General features: G+C 37.6%; 1 pseudogene; it reads right to left on the bottom strand.

Annotated features, from left to right (window-relative positions):
* Positions 1 to 8,841: 8,841 nt before the first annotated feature.
* The window catches only part of LOC123818056, a 50,461-nt pseudogene continuing 39,630 nt past the window's right edge, over positions 8,842 to 19,672 (bottom strand).

Genomic DNA, 19,672 nt, shown 5'->3' with positions numbered 1-19,672 from the left:
TGTCTAAACCTATAGAATGTGTAATTCCAAGACTAAACCCTAATATAAACTATAGATTTTGGGTGATTGAGATGTGTTAAGGTATTGGGTGGCCAAAAAGTCCATTGTGTTTTTTTCCATATGATGGCTCCGGTAGTACTTAGTGGTCCATAACTTCATGTGAAACAAATTTTTTTTAGATTGTATTGTGACAGCTGTCATATCAGCATGCATTTTTTAAAAAATTATCAAAATTGGTAGATTTTTGTGCAGCCACTTTAATATTGAAGATGGAAGAAAATATGCAACATTTTTTATGTTATTATGCTTTATTATTTCAAGAAAGGTAAAAACGCAACTGAAATGCAAAAAGATAAAGAGATTTGTGCTGTGTATGGAGCAGATACTGTGGCTGATTGAATGTATCAAAAGTGGTTTGCAAAGTTTCTTGGTACTACTGACATTTTTGACAAATAAATCTTTGCTGTGCAGTTGTCTTATGTGTCAGAAGATGTTTAGCAGCACCCCTAGCCTCTACCCACTAGAAACCAATAGCAGGAGGTAGCCAACATACTCAAAATACCCAAATCAATAATGTTATTGGTGAAAATGATAAAATATGTCTTTGGTTTTATGGAAAAAAGTAAACAAACTTTTTGGCCAACCCAAAAGTTTCATCCATTGTAACAAATGTATTGCCGTGGTGAGAGATGTTGACAATGGGGAGGCTATGCCTGTGTCAGGGCAGGGGTATTTAAGAAACCTGTGTTCCTGACTCCTAATTTTGTTGTGAACCTAATATATTTTTTAAAAGTCTTAAAAAATAAAGTCTTAAAAATGGAAGGCAAAGTGTGGTTTTGGAAATCATCAGAACCTTCTACTTCCCTCTAGCTCAGTGATTTTCAACCTTTTTCACTTAATGACACATAAACTAAGTACTAAAATTCTGTGGCACATCAAAGAAAAATTTTTTTTGTTTATTTGACAAAAAATAATATGTATAATATTAGTTCATCTGCACTGGAAGGCTATATTGTTGTGTTGGCTGTTGTCATTTTTTTTTTATTTGACAATCTAATGGAAAAGAGGTCAATGGCCCTGACTAAAGAGTCAAGCATTGCAAGTTTTAAAAACTTGCTGGGCATACCAGTTGAAAATCGCTGCTCTAGCAAAAAGGTAAGAAAAGATAAGGGAGGTAAATTAATTTACAGAAATTTTGAGAATGTTTCTCAAGCATGGGGAATAATTTTAAAAGGCTGATATATTCTAAAAACAAATGCAACAAAAGGGGTATGCAAGGGGAAATTTTTTACCTAATTAGATTATAAACAAAGATTATCAGGAACTACGCTTATATTCATGAACTGATGAGGCAGAACATAAAATTTTCCAGCAAAAGAAACTGCCGAACTCTTTTTTTGCCTAAAACGCCATTGCAAGTGCCCTTCAAGTGATCTATATCTATGTAAGAGCTACTTGAATGTTTTTTTTTAAGTATGCAATGTAGGCTGAGGCTACTTCTGCATAAAGACAGGAGAAGGAAATGGGTCACACATTTTGATTACCAATGTATAACTAAATAACAAAACATATATATTCAAAAACAGCACAATTCTGTCAGTAACAACCTCATTAGGAGAGACACACAACCTTGTAAGGTAAACCAGAGAGAATAATGGCCAACTACATAAGCAGAAGTTTCTGCTGAGGCTTAGTGTGGCTCTACTTGCATCTCCTAGGAGTAATTCTTGGAAGTTAAAAACAAATCATAAGAATTCTCACAATAATCCCAAATTTAGAAGTAAGTGGGTTGAGAATATATTTTTTCTCTTATTTTTTTTCTCTTTGCTTAGAAAAATGGAAATGCCTGCTAAAGAATGATAGATGAAAAGAGACATGGGCAACTAGAACCTGGACTGCCCCTCACAAGTCAGTTTTTAGGTTCTAGGGCTCTACCCTGAATTTTCAGAATGACAATGGTAGTTCCCATTCAAATGAAATTACCAGCCTGGTTAATCTACTTTTAGTTTACATAAATCTGCAAAATCCCACCAGAGTACATGCCCTTGACTGCTAGATCATACTGCCTCACTTCAGGTTCCCTGGCCACAGAAGTTGACTCAGGGATGAATCCTCATTGGGTCAGTAAGAATTCTTTTCTGGGGTTTTTCTGCTAGAAGGGAACGTTTGCATTTTTAAAAGAAAGGACCATCATTTCTAAACATAGATGATGCCTGAGTGTTTTAGGTAAGGATGAAAAGAGTCAAGCAGAGTTAAGTTTATTTTTGATAGGAAGTAGGAGGACACCATGACAACCTCACTTGGACTCGTGGTCTATTTCTGTGTAATGCCCATCATACCCAATTGTGAGCCCAAATAGTCCCGCCTACTTTTATTTTGTTTTGCATTCCCTCCTTCTTCTCCTCCTTCCCCTCCTCCTCCTCTTCTTTCTTCTCCTTTTTCTTGTTTGCTTAATTTGGTTTGAGTTTTAATTTTTTTCTGTCACTTTGGATCATAAGATTAATACATGATAACTTACACTCCAACCAGCATGAAATTTCCATTTCTTCTGACTTTGGAAAATATGAACACGTGAGTTAACAGAGAGAAGAGCAGAATGGGAGAGAAGAGGAGATATGGGAGAAAGGCAAGAAAATACTTTATGCATAACTTGACATAACTGGGCTCAACTGCTGCCAGTAGGATTTTTTAAAAATAAAAGTAGAGACACCAGGTAGAAAATTAATATCACAGAAAAACATCTAGTAGGGGTCTGTACAAATAGAAGAAAGAAGAGTTGAGAAATAGATGAAATTTGTTTTTACCAGCTGACTTTTTAAATTTTTATATAGCAGATTAAAGAAAAGGAGTAGCTTTTACGGAAGGACACTCAGTAAGCAGCTTTCTAAAACCCCTTATTTCTGTAGCTGAAACTGCTAGAAATTCCAATAGCCACAATACCTTTCTTTTCCTGTGTTCTGGAAGAACACTGCCATAGTCTTGTGGTTCAGAAGCTTTTGATTGTAGTTCCTGCATCAAAAGCATCCATAGCAAGAGTGCCAGATTGTAACCAGTACTTTTATTAAAGCTCATCCATCTGAACCAGTAATGGACTTTCAATACATAGGGCATTCTGCTTTGTGAATCATCAGAACTAGAGGTAGCTAAAAAAAACAAACAACCTTTTTTGTTGCATATGTAAAAGTCACTTTTATTGTATACATTTCTGAGAAAAATAAATCTTATCCTCATTTGGTTTTCAAAAATGAAATTAAAAATATGTAAGACAATATTTTTACATGTTTCTAACTTTCTATTATAGATGATGAAGTTTGGTGTCTAACATGGTATGTTTATTTGCTTAATATTCTTTCTAAAAAGATTTTATCCTATAAAAGAGGAGGATAAAACTTTCAAAATTTCTCATAGAAAGTGGAAATGGAGACAGGCTGTTGATTAAAAGGGGAATCATAGAGGAACTTCAAAAAGTATGTTTCTTGAGAAAAAGTAAAAATAAACTATTTTACTCAGAAGGTAAAAAGAATTAAAGTCCAAGAAGAGAGCTTTGGATTATGGATACAGGAGGTCAATTGCTTGCTGACTTTCAGGAATGTATGAAAAGGACACAAGAAAGCATTAGAGGGCAATGTCTTTGCTTTTGTACTTATTCCTTACCCTGTACTCAAGCCAGGTCCTGAAGAGAGAAAATTTATGAAGAAAATTACAAGGCTCTGAAGACTTATCCCATTGTAAAGGATTCCATTCTCTAGCTAAGCCTTGAATCTGACTTAGATACTGAGAGCTTTTAAATAAATAAAAACAGACGTCTTCCCTTTTTTTACCTTCCTTCTTTCTTTCCTTATATAATTCTTTGTTTTTAATTTTTGTTTATTGATTTTAGAGAGAGAGGAAAAAAGAGAGAAAAAGAGAAACATTGATTTGTTTTTCCATTTACTTATGTATTCATTGGTTGCTTCTTTTTTGAGCTTTGACCCAGGATTGAACCCACAACCTCGACGTATTGGAAGGATGCTCTAACCAACTGAGCTACCCAGCCAGGGCCTTTCATACTTCTTTTAAAAATCTCTTCGTGTGTTTGTTTTTTAATGATTAAGAAGTTTTAAAATTCCCCTGATATCTAGAATGGTCTGACAAGGAGAGGGGCTGACAAGAGAAAACCTAGGCTACAATAGTTAAGGAGGACAATGTTTCCCTAGGCAAAATCAAAGAACAAGTTCTTTCTAGCATTGACTCTAGACCACCAGCCTGAGGAGTCTAATTAGTTTGCTTCTCTGACCTTGATTGCTACCTTCGAACGAGGCCTTAAAGCTTCTTGTCTCCTAAACTTGCCAAGCCCTGCTTTTTCAGCCTTGTCAGCAGTCTTGCCCTGCCCAGACCTCTTGCTGTCTGACCGCAGTGCTTTGCTCACCTCGTTTGTGTCATAACCTGCTGCTTATTTCTCCTTTGGAAAGGCCTATCTAAAAGGTAGCTCCTTACACAAGTGAAAAGACATTAAAGGGTATCGATGAAGTCAAGACCAAGGAATAAAATCTCAAGGGTAGAGAGTACAAACTTGGAAATAGAGGGTGTAGGTGGAATGAGAAAGGGTAAACTTGATAGTCTATCTTTTCTGCAAAGTAGGTTACAAATCCTTTTCAAAGAAACAGTATAAATTTTATAGTATGTAAATTATGTTTAAATAAAGTTGATTTTTTTAAAAAGGAGCGAGTGTAACAGATGGGATAAAATTAGAAAAGTATTGACTTTGAAAGTTACATTTATATTAGCATGGCAGTTCCTAATTATGGGTTCCCTTAATGACGTTTCTATAATTGGTGATTGAAATTGTCTATATGTTCTTCTCTTCCTTTTTCATTGTAATATTAGATTTCTCCAGAATTCCACAGAACCTGTTCTACTTCTTAGTGGTCATCCCAGGGAAGAAACAAATGGAGCATAACTATGTATTTCCAAATCAACAAATGCAAACATGATGTACATACAAAATATTTTAATGCATATATAGTATTATGGATTAGATTTTTAGGCTTTCTCTATATACAGACTACGTAACCAACAGTGGCTTAAGTCATGGAGACATGTAATCGTGTCATATGACAAAGATGGTTTCAGGATGGTGGAGCAACAAAATGTGGACTTTCTCCTGATGGGCACACATAGAAGCCCCCACATTTTTCTCACCAGAAAACACGCAGGAAGGAGAAGGAAACTTAAATCTCCTCACTTTCTACTTTTTTTTTTTAACCAAGGAGGAAAGTCTTCCTAAGATGCTACCAAGAAACTCCCTATTATATTTCAGTGGCCAAAAATGGGTCACATCGCAAACCCCTAAGCATCATGGGAGGTTGGGGAAATGGATAACTGCCCTTACAAAGCCTTAGAGAAACAAAGGCAAGAAAAGAGAGGACTGGAAATTATGTAACTGTCTGCTAAAGTAATTCACTGGGGAAAAGGACAATAAAACCAAAAAATATTTACTTGAGAAATTTCTGATTTGAGCAGATTTCATTTAAACTAAAGTAAGGCTTAAAAACAGGACTAAATTTTGAGAAAAAAAATAGCATACTTGAATAGCAGACAAAATTTCAAAATCCCAAACATGACCATATGAAAATATGTTATGAAAATAGATCTGATTAAGATAGCTTTGTTTTTGAATTCCACTGAGTTTGGGAGGACTATAGATTTCTTGTGGTACTAGCTGTTCCTGGAATTCTCCTGTATCATTCATTGCCTCCAGAGTAGATGCCTAGCAGCCAAGAGCCTGGATGTTTCTATCTCAAACAAGTTAGGTGAGTATTTCTAACAACCACTACTAACAATAGTATTTCTTTTCCTTTCCATCTGAATTTTGAATTGGGTTGCATTTATCATCCCTCTATTTCTCAAAGAGGTTTAAAGTAAAGCACTTCAGATCCTAAATATGATTCTAGAGGGTGAAGAAGAAAAGTGCTGATATGTGGAGAATTGTAACCTAATTCTTAGACCTTAGATCCTTGTAAAAGCAAAAAAAGAAGAAAAAACCCAAAACCTTAAAAAAGCAAAGCAACTGGTTGTTTTTTTTTTGGCTTGAATTTATATTTTTATTAAATTTATTGGGCTTAGATTGGTTAATAGAATTATACAAGGTTTCAGGTATATAATTCTACAATATATCATCTGTATATTGTATTGTGTGTTTACCATCCCAAGTCAAGTCTCCTTCCATCACCATTTATGCCCCCTTTATCTTCTTCTACCTCCTCCACTTCCCCTTCCTTCTGGGAATCATCATACTGGGAAAACAACAGTTTGAATGAATGTTTTTCATTCACACTGTGATGAAGTCATGTTTTGAAGGTGTACTCCTAATTAGCAACTTCTAAACTTAAAGGATATCTTTTGTATGTTTTTTATTACACAAAATGATAAAAAGAACCACACTGGCTTATTTTTTAATTTATTTTTTAATCTATTTTTTAATCCTCACCAGAGACCATGCTTATTGATTTTCGAGAGAGGGAAAGGGATAGAGGGAAACATCCATGTGAAAGAGAAATATCAATTGGTTGCTTCTCTCATGCACCTCCACTGGGGCTTGGTCTGCAACCTAGGTATTTGCCTGGACCTGGAATTGAACCCATGACCTTTTGATTTATGAAATGACATTACAACCAACTGAGCCAACTGGCCAGGACTCACACTGGTTTATTTTTTACTGTCATTAATAAGTGGAGATGTCATTCATATATTCTAGTTTTAGTAACTTTGAATACATGGACTCTTGGGTTTTTATTTTGAAAGAAAGTAACTAGAATTGATTAAAAAGCACACTTTATGCACTATGATGAGATTCTATAGTATAGAAACAGAAGTTGTTATACACGGTCAAAATTTAAACTTCAGTTTCTCTTTTCCTTCTACTGTATCAATCCTCTCTCTAAGAATAAATAAAAAAAAATTATTACCAAATTTTCCTTATAATTGAGAACATTATTCCCAAAGATTGTACAGAAAAGACATTACAGAAGAAAGCAGATTAATGATTAAGAATCTACGGCAACCCACTTGGAACCCCAGAGTTGGTATGAATATTATTTTAAGCTGAAGACCTTTGAGACTCAACAGATGCAAAAAGAAGTTGCTTTGGAGATTTCCTTATTAAAAGCAGAAACTTTTGGGCAAAGAAATTTCTATAAATTCACTCTTTTGGCAGCTCTTATGCCCAGAAAGGAAGCCAAGAGTAAACCTATCATAAATCCCTACTTTCTGGGGAGCTTTATAGCCTTGAAGATGAAAGACCACCAGTACAAACATTATCACACACTTTTTATCTCTTCCTCATTCTCCTAAAACCCGTTTGTCTCTCTTAAAAAGATTATTAATTCTTTCCATGGAAAACTTTTCTCCCCTCTCCTTTTCCCTTGCTAAGTCAGATATTTGAACCTCTAACTTCAACTGATTAATGAGCTACCCACTTCCTTTGTTAGTTCCCTTATGCACAAAAGTAGACAATTTCTCTCTTGTCAATTTAAATTGCAGGCCTCTACTTACTACAAATACGAGGGTAGAGAAAAAGTGTTTTTCCTCCCCACAAGTCTGCCAGTTTTCCCAAATGGTGCTATCAGCATTTTGAAAGGGGACAGTTCTTCACCGCATCAGACTGTCCCATAATTTCAAGACATTAAGTGTCCCTGGCCCCTGCCAGTAGAGCTCACAGGCCCTACTCCCCTGCCATTTGACAATGTGTTAATCAAAAATATCCTACACTTACTCTACGTAGGGATGTCAGATACAGAAAGACCAGTTCAAATTATATTTGAGAATATTTCAGAATAATTTTTATAAGTACATTCCAAATATTACATGGGACATACTTATACTAATAAATTATTTGTTGTTTGTCTAAATTGAAATTTAACCGGCTTCCTGTATTGTTAATAGGCTTTCTTTTAGAGCAATTTTAGATATGCAGCAAAATTAAGAGGAAGGGACAGAGATTTCCCATATACCTCCTTCCCCTACCCATACATAGCTGCCTCCATTATCAGTATCTCCTACCAGAAAGGCACATTTCTTGCAGTTGATACATCTGCACTGACTCATTGTTATTACCCTAAGACCATAGTTTACATTAGGCTTCCCTCTTGGTGTTGTACATTTTATGGATTTGGATAAATATGTAATGATATACATCGACTATTACAGTATCATACAGAGTAGTTTCATTGCCCTAAAAATCCTCTGTGCTCCAGCCGTATGTATTTTTATATGCTAAATCTGGCAACTCTAACCCACAAACTCCCTAGAGAGGTGATACCACCCCACCCCTCATGAGAGCTATCACTTCTCAGAAAGAGCATTGCCAACTTGCTGAACATTCTCTAGTTCAAAATATTACAATCATTTATTCATTCAGCTAATACTAATTTGCAATATATACAGTATTTAGTGTCTTTTTAAAAAATGCATTTTATTGATTATGCTATTACAGTTGTCCCATTACCCCCCTTCATTCTCCTCCACCCTGCACACCCTCCCCGACCCACATTCCCCCGCTTTAGTTCATGTCCATGTGTCATAAGTTCTTTAGCTTCTACATTTCCCACACTATTCTTGCCCTACCCCTGTCTATTTTCTACCTACCATCTATGCTATTTATTCTCTATACCTTTTCCCCCTCTATCCTCCTCCCACTCCCCTGGTGCTGACCCTCCATGTGTTCTCCATTTCTGTGGTTCTGTTCCTGTTCCAGCTGTTTGCTTAGTTTCTTTTTGTTTTTGTTTAAGGTGTGCTTGTTAAGAATTGTGTGTTTGCTGTCATTTTACTATACATGTTTTTTATCTTTTTTCTTTTTGCCTTTGACATGTTTATTCAAAACTAGCTGTCCATAGTGACTTGACTGTTATAGAACAAACAAATATAAGTTTATGCCCCAGGCTTCTTTTCTTCTGTGGTAGGTTTCTTTTCTGCAGGCTTCTTCTCAGCTGCTGGTTTCTTGGTAGCTGCAGCCTTTTCTTTTTCCACCACAGGCTTCTTCTGCTTCTTAACGCCAACAACCTTCTTTCCTTTCTTTCCTACCACAGGCTTCTTGCCTAGAACCCCCTGCTCATCTGATTTGGCTTTTAGTGCCGCTGTTGCTCTATCCACCCAGAGCTTGTGATTCCTGGCCTGGTGAAGAATAGCGTTCCGGTGCATGGTCTTTGCATATGGATTTAACTTCAACATGATTCTCAGGTTTTTCAGTGGATTCTTCTACAGGACTCTGCAGTGAATCTTCTTGCATGGTGCTCGGAGGGCTCTTTGGATCTCTGGACTTTTTAAGATTCTGCTAAGGTCTGTATTGAGCATCTTGTACATGGGAAGTTGTAGTTACTCTTGAGGGAGGCTGCTTTACACCAAGTGCCATACAGATCATCTAACTTGCGGAAAGCACTTTCAGTCCAAATGCAGAAACGGCCCACATGCCCACCAGGAGCAAGTTTCAGAATGTTCAGTTTACTTACATTAAGCAGAGTAATTCTAGGAATGTTTCTGAAGGATTTGTTGATACTGTTCTCCTCATTATAAATGATGCAGGGTCCCCTGTGCTGGATACAACAACGGTTTCTCATTTTGCCCTTGCCAGCTCTCATTCTCTGAGAGGCATAGATCTTTTTGATATCATTCCAAGCCTTAAGCTTCTTAAGAAGCAAAACAGCCTCTTTGGTTTTCTTGTAGCTTTCAACTTTATCTTCAACCACCAAAGGAAGTTCAGGAACTTCCTCAATACGATGACCTTTAGACATGACCAGTGCCAGTAAGGCTGAGGCAGCTAGGGCAGAGCAGATGGTGTATCATTTCTGTGTTGTCTTCACTCTGCGGTGCCAATGACACCAGGTTTTGGTTGGTGCAAACATGTGGCCCCCACGACACATATTTCCAAAAGCACCCTGGCCAGAATGATGAGTTCCACCACCTCAAACTCTGGGAATTCGAGGCACAGCTCTACCAGTACCCCAAGACTCAGCACTCGTTTGATGTCCTGCTAATTCACTGACAGCATAGGGCTGTCTATTGTTTTTGCACAAGTTGGTGTCAACAAAGTTCACAATATCTGGTCGAATGGGAGCCTTGAACACAGCAGGCAAAGTGACATTTTTGCCAGACGATTCCTTAGTTTGTTTACTTAGTTTGTTTTTGCTTTTTAGGTTCAGTTGTTCATAGTTGTGAGTTTATTGTCATTTTGCTGTTCATGTTCTTGATCATCTTCTTTTTCTTAGATAAGTCCCTTTAACATTTCATATAATAAAGGCTTGGTGATGATGAACTCCTTTAATTTGACCTTATCTGAGAAGCACTTTATCTGTCCTTCCATTCTAAATGACAGCTTTGCTGAATAGAGTAATCTTGGATGTAGGTCCTTGCCTTTCATGACTTGGAATACTTCTTTCCAGCCCCTTCTTGCCTGCAAGGTCTCTTTTGAGAAATCAGCTGACAGTCTGATGGGGACTCCTTTGTAGGTTACTGTCCCCTTATCTCTTGCTGCTTCTAGGATTCTCTCCTTCATTTTTACCTTGGCTAATGTAATTATGATGTGCCTTAGTGTGTTCCTTCTTGGGTCCAACTTCTTTGGTACTCTCTGAGCTTCCTGGACTTCCTAGAAGTCCATTTCCTTTGCCAGAATGGGGAAGTTCTCCTTTATTATTTGTTCAAATAAATTTTCAATCTGTTGCTCTTCCTCTTCTGTGAGCATCTTGATCACCAGTGCTTTGAACTGTGCATCTGATAGCTTGGCTATCTCTCGGTCGCTTAAAAGTACTAAGTGAGGGGCTTTCAGTCCTGTTTAAGCCATCTTTTTTTTTCCCCCCTTGGTCTGGTTGCACCTGTTACGGACGAGGGACGGAGCCTTAAGTGTTTACCAGGGCGGGGCACCCCAGTCGCTGGGTTGTGACATTGTATGTGGGGGCGGGGTCCAAGAGGGAACAATGGCACTTGCTCTGCTCTCCATGGGACTTTAGTTCCTTCCGCCACTTCTCCCAAGCAAACTGGGCCCCTCTGGTGCCGATTCCTGTGTGGGTGGGCTTGTGCACCCTGTGGGACTTTCGAAGGATCTCTCCTCTGAGGCTGGGAGTCTCTCCCTGCACCTCAACTCCCACAGGTATTTTCAATCAATGTCCCGAGGCTCTATTTCCCAGTGCTGTGATCTTGGTTTTTGCGCAGTGCCTTGCTTCACAATTCCTGACGGTCTTGCACACCCTGGATGCCTTACGCACCTGGTCCCAATGCTCTCTGCTCTCTGCATCATGACCTGTACCCAGCTGCCTGACTCTGTCCCTCCCACTGGTCTGGATGAATGGGTCTATTTTAACTTCTTGTTGTCCAACTTCCATACAGTTTGATTTTCTATCAGTTCTGGTTGTTATTCTGTTTCTAAATTGTTGTTGTCCCTATCTTGGGTGTGCAAGGAGGCATAGTATGTCTACCTACACCTCCATCTTGGCTGAAAGTCCTGTAAGTGTCTTATACTTGATGTTGTAAAACACAAAACTAAATAAGACATAATCCCTAATCTCCAGGGACTGTTAAATGCTGGCTCAGTCAAATTGCCTAAACCTGTTGGTAAGACAAAGCTGAGTTTATTGTTTACTCCAGTAAGAGAGAGTGCTATGACAGCAGTGTTAACAGTGTCTCAGCTAGGGAAGGGCAAAGTTGGGATATTTATTGAGATTTTGAGGTTTGATTTAAAGCAAATATTTTAACTCTGGAAGAGAGGGGTGTTGTTAAGTAGGATTGACTATGGATCAATATATGGATTCCATGAATGTTATAATTTATAGTTGCCAGACACAACAAGGTGAGATTTTTGTGGCAATTTCTAGGATGTAAACTGTTGTGTGATACTTTCTTTTGAAAAGTTAATAGTTCTCCCCAAATTCTACTGTTTGACATTTTCCTTCAGATCAAAACAGTTAATTCATGGTTGCCTCGTCCTGGGAAAGTCAACAGTTATCCTGGACAATTATGCCCGGAATTTTAGTGAGGCAAACCTTATGTTGTACTTTGAAGATTAGTCTAGAAAGGTCATAAGTTTCTCAAAAGAATTTATAATTTTATCAAAGTAAAGTTCATTAGCCAGGACAGGATTTATAAATCCTTTACTTCTGACAGACTACGAACTTATAGGCTATTCAAACTTTTGTCAGGCCAGAAACAAAGACACAATTAAGATCCTGGGCCTCACTGGCTTTATCTCTCAGGCAATGGATTGCCAACTCTTTTGAAATAACAATGTCTTTGTACAGTGTTTGTCAGAAGCAGCTATGTGACTTAACTAAGTCCTTGGTAATGAAATCTCTTCTTTGGGAACCTAAATCTGAACAGGCCTTTTGAAAGTTAAAATGAGCCCTTCAACAGCCTCCCACTGTGGTTTTTCTAACAGTAGTCCCAGTTGCTAAACCAGTGGAGACATCAGCAACTTGTTTGGGAGCCCCCTTTAAATCTGATGTTTCTTCCTGGCTGGTTTAGCTCAGCTGATTGGAGCATTGTCCTTAACTGAAAGGTTGTGGGTTCAATTTCCAGTCAGGGCACATACCTAGGTTGTGGGTTTGATCCCTGGTCCAAGTGCACATGGTCTCCAGTCTGGATGTGTACAGGAGGCAAGTGGTTGATGTTTCTCTCTAACATCGATATTTCTCTCTCTCTCTAAAAACAATGAAAAAAAATGTCCTTGGGTGAGGATTAAAAAAGAATTTGATGTTCCTTCATGCTGTACAATCTTTGATTTTCACTGAACAAACATCACATGTCACCATAAGTAAGCTTAACTTCTATGAAATCCTATTACCTTCTCTGTTACATATTTCTGATCATTGTTATAATACTTTAAATCCTGCTACTATCCTTCCATTACCTGAAGAAGACGAAACTTGTAACTGTCAAACTTCTGTTTGTGAATCCATGTTCTGGATAAATTTATTAGAAATTCCTTTAGAAACTGCAGACTTAACATTTTTTTAATAAGAGGAAATTTATTTAGAAAGTCACAGAGGTAGAAGAAGTGATCAGTAGAAGAAATGGGCTCAGAAAACAAGTTACAGAGGCAGAAGCAGCACCTTTGGAGCTTAGAAGAGAGACAGGTAAAGGTAATTTGGGGGCTGGCGGGGTGGGAAGGTGTGGGCTTGCTTCCAGGAGGGAGAGCTCCCTTAACCTTGCTTTTGATAGGTCATGTTTTAAAACCAAAATAGAAAAATGTCAGGTAAAATAACACTGTAAACAAACAATAATAACTCATTTCATCCCTAAAATATAATCCTTTGCCAGAAGGAAAAATTTGCTCACACTGAAGAACTCACTGTGCTTACTAGAGCTCATTACTAGCTAAGAGCATTAACGTTTACAGGGATAGTTGCTGTGCCTTTAGAATAGTCCATGAAATTGAAATGCTCTGGAGACAAAAAGGGTTCTTGACCTCAGGAGAAGCCCAATTAAGAATGGTCAACAAATTTAAAAAGTTGTTTTCTAAAGTGGTAGCTATTATAAAACTAGGAGCTCGTACAAAAGGCTAAAGGAAATGCTCTGGCACTCAACTCAGATCCTAGCCTTCACAATACCTCAAAAAAAAAAATACATCTTTGAAGAGGTTCTAAGAGTCTATTATAAAATGCCAACATTCAACAGAGATTGCAGTCTAGCTGGGTGAAAGAGGCCTGTCAGTTAGTAAATGACAATAAGGGGTGGAAGTACTGTGACAGAAGTAGCCTATGGGGCAATATGTAGAGAGGTGCACTTGTAGAAAAGGGTCAGTTTAAACAGGGATGGAGAGCAGTGATGTATATGGAACAGTTTCTTAGAAGAATGTACCCCTTAGGTAAGTCTTAGGAAGATGGGGGTGAGAAGGGAAAAGTGAGCACTTCCCAGGCAAAGTGAGCAGACCAAGCAAAGGTTATGAAAGAGCTTGGCCAGTCTGGGGACTTGCAAACATTTTGGATCACTTAGAGCAGTTGAGTGAGAAATAAGAGATTATACATGTATTGTGGAAATGTGTGTATCATGTTCACAGCCTCAAGTAAAACAAAATAGAGGAAAAAAGGTAATTTGGTAAATGTATAATTCTTGTTTAATTGAATGTTTTACCTGGAAAGCTTCTATTTTTACTATTATAAATGTCTTGATTCTGATCAATAGTCTTACTTTTTAAACTGCCCTATGACTTAGCTTTAAGGAAAGAATTATGCCACATGTTCAGTTGTACTTATATACTTTCTCCCACCATAATCCAGTTGCTACAAATTTTTGAAATCTCATTCTGGATAAGCATACATTTCTGCAACTGCATCTAATTTTTACCAGATGTTATTTAACTGGTAGAGCAGTGAAGTTCTGATATTCAAGCACACAAAGCAATTTATAGACATAGACAATATCTTTTTAAAATCCTTGCCTGAGGACATGTTTGCATTGATTAGAAAGAGAAAAAGGAGGGCAGAGAGAGAGAGAGAGGAAACATTGATGTGATGTATTATTATCAATAATAATAATGATGTGTATATGTGCCTGTGTATATATCTGTATATGTGTATCCAGAAGTACCATTTCTATTTTTGTAGTACCTATTTATAACCTAAACCCAACATTCCATGCTATTACCTACTGGTTTCCCAATTATTATTGTTAAGCAGCATTGTTGCTAGTAAACTTTGTACATGCAGAGAAATATTACCATAAACCAGCTGAAGCATAATTTGGTGTCTTTACCTAGTTAGTCTTTATTTGGAACATAAGCAACGTAGACCCCAATGATAGACACAGAGACGTGTCATATCTTTGTTTTCTTTTCTTTTTTGTGACCTCAGGTTTAGAGAGTTAAGAAAATAATCACACTTCTTTGTTCATGGCACATTGCCACCATGTGTGCAAACTTCTTCTACAACCCCTTACTTTTAAACATTTTAGGTAAGTCTAATATTTTATATGTATACTTCCATCCCCCAGAGTTTAGATGGAAACAAGTTCTAGCTAGAAGTCAGGTCAGGGTGTGGATCCTAATTTTTTGCCACTTAATGAACATGTAATCTGGGTAAATGAGTTAACTTCTCTGAGACTTCATTTTCTCTACTGCAAAGTGGGAATAATAATAACTGCCTCACAGGGTTGTTGAGACATTTGGATTTTGAACCTAGTGTTCTCAGCATAGTGTCTTGTACATGGTAAGTACTCAATACATTTTTGCTGCTATTGTTAGACTATCATTGGTATAAGAATTTTGAATTTGAACAAAGAACAATCCAAGCTTGGAATACCTACTACTAATATGCTATGTAACTTTAAGTCAGTCACTTTGCCAAACTCTTACTCTGTTACTCTGTAAAGATCTGCAACTAAGGAATGGAAATGATATTGCAATTGTTTCTAAATAAGATTGTGCAGCACTAAATAAATGTTAATCAATATCACTTGTTAAAATCTGTAGCTATATTTATAATCCTGAAGATAAGTATAATTAATATTTTGTATTAACAGTGTGCTTTCTACTCAGGCATTAATAAGGCATTTCAAAGATGAACAAGAACAGAGCATTGAACCTACCCAAGGTTATAGATTCAGTAAGCTAGGAGGAACAGATGTTCTATAACTGACAGGCAATTAAAGAAAAAATTTATCTCCTCTGTAGAATTTTGTGTTTATTCCTAAACAGCAAATAGTAAGCTCTTAGTGAAATTTAACAACTAATGGCTCCATTAGAAAGTGGGTGGTGCTAATGACCAGTGGAAGTTGATATTGTGGGTGCCCAGGCCACTTGAGTAAGTATGGCAATTCCTCTCCACTTCGATGTCTAACTCTCACGTAAAACGTAGCTCCCCCAAAGGGTTAGCAGCAAAGGAGGAAATGTTGGGCTGTAAAAGTGATGGAACTCTTGGGTCCTCTAAGGCACCCTGTCACGACCCTCACTTTTCAAGGCGCAGGGTTCACCATTATTTTTTGCTCATTTGCCTCTTTTAGTTGAAGGGCTGCACAGAAAAGTGACCTAGAGCCTCTGAGCCCAGCTGCCTGTGTTTGCATCCTGACTCTGGTGCTCTCTAGCAGTGGAAACTGAACGCCTTAGGGCTTTAGTAGGGATGACAAAAATAGCACCTACCTCATGAATTAGACCAGTACTTGGACCACACTAAATTAATATTAATTATTAGTTCTACAGCCAAAACTATATGCCTAATTGGAATTTGCTTCACCTGAAAGGTAAACTTGGAAGACGAAGTTGATTTAAATTGAAGCAGATTATGTGAGCTGTTACCATCAGGATACCAGAGTGAATCACATCATAGTCACATAAATAACACCGGTTCTCATCTCCTCATTGCTAAAATTCCAAAAGTTAATACAGCACAGAGGACAAGTGCACAGGCTTTTATGTCAGTCACGACAGTTGCTGTATGTCCTTGCCTAGGTTTCCCCTTCTGTAAAATTGTTAAAAATAATACTTTCTTCAGAGTTGTTGTTAGGTTTAGATGAATTAATGCAAGTCAGAGTGACTAGCATAGTTTCTGAAAAATAGAACATTGTTATTAATAATAAATGTTAGTGGTCATTATTGCTATTTAAAATAAAATAATAGCAAATAAGTCCCCTCTGATATTTCTAGTTTTAACTACCATTATCATAGCTTAAATGTGGTCAAAACTGGGGCTTTTCACTGTAGATTTAGATACATATATATAATTCTAGAACAGTCCTATGTTTGGGCCATAGTAGGCACTTATATAAATACTGTTAGATGAATGCCTCTGTGAGTACATCGAATGTTTTCCTTTTCTCTGTGAACCTCACATCTCAGTCTCTGAGATTTTTGGCTTTGTTTTACCTTTCTAGTTCTGGTCAGTTTAGCTGAGGGAGGTTATTTTTGTTGTCACTAGGTCTTGCTGTATCTAATCTAGTCTTCATCTGAATCTGTTAGAAGTAGCTAAAAGAAGTTGTGGCCAATAAATGCCTTCCATGTATTGGAGTTTGGATTACCTTCTCTATGGGCTAACTGTGGCAAAATTTTAGTTGGCATTTTCCTTTATTCAATTTACACTGCTTAAAGCTTATTATTGTCTTAATAGGTTAAAATTTGTTTTAATATCAGCCCAAACAAAATGTAATAAGGAAGGTAAACCTTTAGATCCACTCTTGCTCAAATGCATTCCAAAGCAAACTATTAATTTTACATTATCAGTTGCTTTCAAATACTCAAAGTGTTGCCTTGGATCACTTACATAAACATTTTTAAAAATTGTAATACCATAATAAATTAACAAAATATTTTAGCAGAAAAAAAATTGCCATTAATCCCAAGGGGTGGCAGAATTGCATTCATCCACTCATATACTTATAATAGTTTATCAAATTCCTTTTCCCTTACCACAATTCTCAGTCCAAACTTCATCTTCATTTGTCATGGGTCAAGAATATTGCTGTGGCACCAGAATGTGACCAAGTCACAATACACCAGACTCTGCACCTCTGTGTATGTCTGCAGCTCTTTGTTTATGGCACTCATCATTTATTAGCTGTATGTGGTTTGTTTGGTTATTTTTCTACCTGTCCATAAGATAGTTCTTAGAACTCCTATTGTCTAGGATGATATACTGCTGGAAGGAAGGACGGGATATCCCCTGCGGGCAGAACCCCACTCCCCGCTGCGCCCCCGGCCCTGCTCTGGCCACCATGGATGAGAATAAGTCTACTAAGACATGTTCTGCTTGGGGAGGAAAGGTGGCCAGTCTCTCAAAGGAGAAGGGCCAGGAGCCTTTTCCTCGGTGGGCTTTTATTGGGTTCATTTTGCAGAGGAATACAGGTAAAGCTCCTTAATCGCTGTCAGGCAGTAAGGATCAAACAATGAGTAGCATACAAAGAACTGCAAGGGCTTATTCTGAGTCAGGATCTGTTAGCTAAAGGGCTACAAAACTTTGGGGAACAAACTCATTTCCTGCTCAGACCCTTATCATTTAATTGAGAGCATTCTAAACAAAGCAGGTTTTACAGGATTTTATGTATTCTTTCTTAGGCCTAATTGCCCAGGGAACCCACCCTTTCTAGCACATGGCTGCACTGACCTTCATCATTGTTTCAGGCTTAAATCAGGCAGGGCAAGTAAGGCAGCCAAGAGATTAGGAGATTTCTCAAAGACAGAATGAGGACTCAGGCCATGTCAAAGCCGAGGGGCAAGGGTCCATCATCCCCTTCTGCTGTAGCCCCCCAAGTCCTTCCCTGGGGCCTCCCCATGATTGTGCCTGTCATAGGTCATTCCCCCACTTGAGGAATCTTAGCTGTCATTGGCTAACCGATCAAGCATTGGGGGTCTGACAGGGTGAAGTAAAAGGAGCAGAAGCGGTGTGCCCCTGCCAGGGAGATAAGCTTTGTCTCCTTAGTGGCTTATGGTCCGAAGGTTGCTCACTCAGCCTTAGCCATGGGGGGTTACAGCTTCTGAAACCAGGCAGGGTGGTTCCCAACATATTGGTACAGAGCTAAAGTCAGAGAAGTGGGCCTAGGAAAATGCTATTGGTATTATGCTTTTTCACTTTCTATGTACCACCCTAATGGCTGCTCTTTTGGGTCTCTGTTCAATTTCCTGATGATATGAGCTTAAAGAGAAATAATTCCAGGAGTTCTTTGTTGACATAAATAGATTCAGTAATTTTATCCCCATCAGTAGTAATAATATACTTAAATGGAAATTTTTTTTTATTGTTGGATTTGAAATAGGTTATACTATTTATGCTTCCATCAGCCCTGGCATCAGCAAAAGCTTTTGAGACATAAAAAGTAAAAGAAATTTAACACACTGTTTTCTCTCTATGCACTAACTTATCCTTTTATCTATAGGAGCTAAAAGTATTAAGTTTAGAGCCATACATTTTTAGCCCTAAAGAGTATATTAAATAATGTATAATGATACCCAATGAAATACAATTGTTGAACTGGCTTTTGAGAGTACTGTTCTTTGACTGCAAAAGGTACATGATTGAATGCATTCTTTCTGATTCCAAGATAGCACAGCTCATTAACCTGGAAGATAGAATAGTATTTGCCATGTATTTTACTGTTTCAAAAATAAGAGTTTTCTGAATAGAAATATGGTTGTCAACTTTCTTAGTATTTTAATGAAAACATTAATTTTAAATTTCTAAAAAGTTATATTTCTTTCTTTGAATAGATAGTAGTCATATGGTTTAAAATTTTAAAGGTACAGAAGAGTATACAATGAGCTCTCTCCTTCCCTTGTCTCCCAGCCACCCAGGTCCCGGAGGCGACCACTGTGTTATGGTTACTCTCCTGACATATTCTCATATTCATTCTTGACACATCTGGTTTAGTCCCTAAACATCAAATTTAGTTATTTTCCTAAAGGAGTCTTTTTTCTCTGCTTGTCATTTGCTATAAATTAATTCACAAAAATGGAAAAATTCAGTACAATTAAACTCCAATTTGAATGAACTTGATAGAATGTCAGCATTGCTGGGATTAATTTGCATAATGTTTTAAAGAAAACCAATTGCTACAGGTCCAGATGTCAACCTTAAAAAAAAAAAAAAAGCAGTCCCTTTTGTAGGGTTTGTGTGTCAGCAAAAAGGAAGACTTCTCTTCTAGGGAATTCTTTGCTGTTGTTGATCTTCTCAGATGGGAAATGTCAAGTTAGGCTTCAGTTCTGATCCCACAGTGCCCAAGGTTATTA

The sequence above is a fragment of the Phyllostomus hastatus genome, unplaced genomic scaffold (genome assembly GCF_019186645.2).
Source record: "Phyllostomus hastatus isolate PE091 unplaced genomic scaffold, TTU_PhHast_1.1 phas_contig_254, whole genome shotgun sequence".
NCBI classification, from domain to species: Eukaryota; Metazoa; Chordata; class Mammalia; order Chiroptera; family Phyllostomidae; genus Phyllostomus; species Phyllostomus hastatus.
The sequence above is the reverse complement of the archived record's forward strand: the minus strand, read 5'-3'. Positions and strand labels throughout refer to the sequence as shown.